This window comes from Cupressus sempervirens, chromosome 10 (genome assembly GCF_028749045.1).
Source record: "Cupressus sempervirens isolate cs-2001-9-10 chromosome 10, ASM2874904v1, whole genome shotgun sequence".
NCBI lineage: Eukaryota > Viridiplantae > Streptophyta > Pinopsida > Cupressales > Cupressaceae > Cupressus > Cupressus sempervirens.
Genome location: NC_143127.1, coordinates 73,271,618 through 73,276,786, shown reverse-complemented (window position 1 = coordinate 73,276,786; position 5,169 = coordinate 73,271,618). Strand labels below are relative to the sequence as shown.

General features: G+C 32.7%; 1 pseudogene; it reads right to left on the bottom strand.

Annotated features, from left to right (window-relative positions):
• Positions 1-1,153: 1,153 nt before the first annotated feature.
• LOC149532643 (F-box/kelch-repeat protein At5g43190-like) lies at positions 1,154-2,662 on the bottom strand (annotated as a pseudogene).
• Positions 2,663-5,169: the final 2,507 nt, after the last annotated feature.

Sequence of the window (5,169 nt, the reverse complement as noted above, 5' to 3'; positions counted from 1 at the left end):
TTCATAAACAAGAATTAAAACTTATCAAAAAATTGTTTGAAGTTTAAAAAGATACTTTTATTTTAAATTATATCTATTTGGTTCAGAAAAATTATTTTATTTTAATATTAGTTTTTTAGTATATTTTAAAAAAATATTAAAATAAGAAAAATATAAAGAAACAAATCTTTAAGGTTTTTTTTTGAAAAAATAATTTACCTTCTTAAAATTGAAAACTTATTAGTAAGTGTATGTTTCTATTTGATGTGCTTACTTAGAATTTGAAATCTAAATTTTTTGCTCAATAATATCAACAAAGTAATCTCAATAAAGTCACCCCTTGCATAAGGCAGGGACTTAAGCTCTCTAGAGCTCTTGTTATTTATGTTGCCAATTTTGGTTCTTTCGTTGCTTTTGTATTGTTTAATAGTTTTACCTAGCTTTATTTTCTCTCACGCCACTAGAATATTATTTATTTTCTTTGTACAAATAGATTAGCTATGCCCATGTCCATATTCATGTAGTGTCTAAGACTTAACAATTTAAGTTGAGATGAATCTCTAATTGAGGTGGAGATTCAACTATGGTTGAAATAAAGTTTGTTTAAGTTTATTTCATAGTTTAAATGATTTATTTTATTTTCGATTCATCTTAATTACATCAATCAGATCATCATCTTAATTCTAAAATGTCTTGGATCTTATCCATTGACCACAATAATCTTTTAAGCTTCTTTAGAAAAGTAGACTTAAAAAATCCTCCAACAATTACAAAATACCCAACTTGGTAACTTTTTAAACAATGGAAATTATATTCAATTAATCCGTAGATTACAATGATAGGAAAAAAGAAGAATTTATCTAGGTGTATTTATCCTCCTTGTAATGAAAGTGTTACAGTCAAAATGGCACATGAATACATATTTATGTAGCATCTTGAATAGAGAAAAGAAAAGGACTTTTGCAGTCCTGGCTGAGAGGACCACACAATACTTTTCAAACATATATTAAATGAATAAACACCAGTTAATTGGTAGACATTTAGAAAAGAAATAGTTTTCTTCCATCATTACCATACTTGGTAGTTTCAGACCCTTCTTAGTATTACAGAAAACTGTACATCAATCCTTGATGTTCATCTATATATAATTCACCTGGATTCTTATTACATAACATTATGGGCATGCATCGAGCCTAGGATGAAAGGGAAATCCCACAAAATGGAAATTTATCTTCCTTGGAAAAAATGGATCAGAGGGAAACCATTGCCATGTATTCTTGTAGAGATCATGAACAAGCACATTAGTGTTTTTGTGTATAGTGATGTATAGTGATCGAGACCCATACCCCTATGCTTCCCATGTGATTCAATTGCAATTATTATTTATAGGCACCATTTTACACCCCCCCCCCCCCCCCCCCCCCCCCCCCCATTTAATCTTTTCTTTTCTTCTTTGCTGCTACTGGAATTGGTGCTACTTAAACCACTGCTTATGCCCTTGCTTACCTTGCTGCTCGATAAAATCCTTGCCATACCATCAAGCTTTCACCCCCCACGCGGTCTACAATTCTGTGGTGGGCCTTCACCCCCTCTTCTCTTTAGCTAGATCGAGGGAGATAAAGGTGTTTATAGGTTTTAAATCTTCTATACGTAACATTCATAATAGAATAATAGGGCCTTAGGGGTCATTGCCCTACAAAGTCAGTCCTCTGCATGCACAATGTGCACATTCCTATTAAATTTTAGGGGCCAACTATCCCCATAGAATAGTAGGGATAGAATTTCCTAGGCTCGAGAAAAAAAATGGGGCATAAAATTCTAGTTGTGTTGAGAAAACCTTGCAGATTTCATTGGGTGTTGTCCTCATTTCCATTCATTCCATTCTAAAAAGATCAAGCTCCCATATAATAATCCTTCTTGTGGAGTCTTCTATTTCAGCTTCATCCATAACTCTTCCAACCATAAGAATCCTGCCATGAGATTCAACCAGTGAGGGTGATGCTAATTAAGAAGACATCTGCATTGTCAGCTTAGATGAACTTTTAGTAACTAGGTCAAAAACCACAATGTCATAGGGGAGCTCAGTAATGCAATAGAAGAGATTATTACACCATGTGCCTAGATTAGAGCTAAACTTGGCTTCTTCCAATGGCTTCCCACACATCTTCCATGAATTATTTGAAGAATCATAAACCTCCATGAAGAGCTCCTATGTGTGAGGAATCATGGATGGTAAACCATTTTCTCCAGAGACCATGATCTTGTAAGAATAATTTAAGGAAGCCATGGTCATGGTGAGCTTGTGGATAAGGCTGACTTTTAGCATTCTCAATAGATGCCTTTGAGTTTTGGTGATGGGATTGCATATTGAAAGGACTCTGCATTCTACAACTTGATTTCCTAGGCAAAGGAGGCTGCTTGATACTGCTAATATGGATGTACATGGTGATACTCTTACCGACCCATTTTGCAGCTTTGTACTATTGTTGGTTGACCCTATGATGGTGTGCCACTTGTTCATTGATGGATCATATAAAAATGATGCTCTTCCAATTATGTAGAGGATAAACCATCACTTTGGAGTACAAACCCTTGACAGAGCACTCTATAATCTCTTTGATTGAACCAAAACATTTCATCTCCTCCAAACACAATGAAGACAAAGTATGCTTGTTAGGGGCATATATGCTAGCTACTTTCATTCTGAAAACATAGAATAAGCCTAGAAGATGATACAAGAACAATAACCAATGTTTTGTAAGTTGTGAGACATCATTTCCTCCTATAGAGGAATGGTCATTTAATGGTTCATCTGAAACTTTGTTGAATTTTCCATATACATTCTTAATTTCTTGAATCAAATTCCATAGTCAATTTTCCACATAAAAATCAACCCATAAAAAAAACAAATCAAGTTGTACATCAAATTTTATGCAACTAATTTTTTAGTTTCTATTGTTAGAATCATAAAATCAATAAATCAAAGAAATATGATTAACAGAATTAGACTCAGAAGTTAACGATTTCACCTTAACCATGTTAGCCATTTTATTTGCTACATTATAAGTCTATAGAGAGATAGGGAAGGAGGGTAGTACATCTTTAACTTTAAATTGTAAGCTACTGATAGATAACATACTGGCTTTGATGTGCTCTTCATAATTTAAGAAGTTGTAATTCACTATTTCATCACCATCTTTAGGAGGGTATTCAAATATTTCAAAATGCTTCATATGACTTATTTGAGCCTCATCTATGACATTTAAACACCAATCATGAAGAATTAGTTATCCAAGTAAGAATAATAGCATAATATGTTAGTAGTAGGCCAACCTTTGATTAAACACTTCTTACTTGAACAATAACTTTGAAATTTTAGAAATTGGCTTCGAAAAAAAAAAAATTTATGTGGCCCAAGACCTAGGCTTCTATTGTAGACATTCTATATTGTTTTATGAAAAGGAGTATAATTGAATAAGAAACATCTCATTTAAAGCCCCCCCAAAAAAGGAAACAAAATTGAACATAAGTGGGAAATAATACCTTTTCTAATGTTGTTAAAGCTTAAATTGATGCCTCTAATGTACTAAGGATCAATGTTGATCAAAATTCTGTAAGACCAAGAGGCCTAACACAGTGTCAGATTATAGATAGGAATGACTGACAACACCTCCCAAGGCATATGTATATGTTACTGGGGTGCTTAATAAAACTAGTGAAATATGAGGATTTCTTTGTCTTACAAGAGATTAAAAGAGGCACACTTTAGGCATGGCCCACTTGAGAGGAAATACACTTATTTAGAAGCTTATAGGAAGGAATTTGTGTATTTATCATTAGCATGTACGATGTACTTCTTAAGAACAAACTTCACAATATATTTCTAACTGTACATCCACAAAAAAACATTTGTTGTAAATGACTGGCTTCATTATGCATATATGAATAAAAATAGCATAGCATTTGTATATAGTTTTCTGTATTGATAAAATTCGACACTATTACATTTAAAATATACTTGGAAAACATTGTGAACCAATTCTCATGCTTCAGAGTAGTAGCCCATATCTAATAGGACATTCTCAGTATATGTACAATAGTGTGTTTATTTGTATCTTCCATGCCATGTGTTTGTTACGTACCATAAATGACACAAGTGCTCAAATCTAGGATTACTTACACAATATTGCTAGCAAGAAGTAAAAAACAAGAAGGAATTTTTAGTTTCAAATGAAAATCAGATTGTTCATATACAATGTCCAGTAAGCATTTCTACACATCAGTCTATATTTGATTAGCTTCTGATGCCCTCCTTCTAAAAAGTCTAACAAGATAATGTATTTATTAAAGTCACATGACATACAAAAAATAGAATAATGTTGCAAAAATGTCACACATTTACTAGAATTTATGAGCACCACTCCACTATAAAGGATAGAAGCAGTTGTTATAGTACTAAAATTTGAATAAGTCAAACCTAGTAAGCTGCTACAAGCTAGTCCAACTTCAAAGCTCTATACACCAACAAAACACTCAAATAATTCATTAATGTTGTAAGTCTAGTTATAATCCCAACATTTAGAATTCTGCTATATTTTCCCAAATGACAAATAGGAAAGGTAAATACAACAGTCTTTGATCCATTAACATAAACTATAGATAAAATGTACCAAAAGATTAAGCATGATAATAGAGCATAAAATCTACCTTTCTTCTAGATATGTTCGATGCATCCAATTATATATGAATGTTGAATCCAGAAACAAAGTAGTTTCCTCCATTGTTTATGTAGGTATGCTTGAAAATGACTCTGCACATAACCTAAACATTCCATCATTCATCACTGATTTACAAGGGTAGTGATAACATACATGCTCATCATTGTCAAGCCCCAAATTTTGTCCCTTATTCTTAGGAACAATAATAGGTTGACTGCCAGTCCCTTTATATCTTCCAAAAGAGAAAAACAACATAACCAAGCTTTCTATTGTACATAGCTGCAATGCCAATGTAACAGAATAAATGAGAATTTTAGCATCAATTTTGGAAATATCTACACAACTACTTTTCCAATGTATGGAAAACTGAACAGATCTTGAGAAGCCAACATCATTACCTTCTATGATTTGCACTAAGTTTTCACAAATATCACTCCTTCCTCTATTGACAGTTGTCACAAATATTCATAGC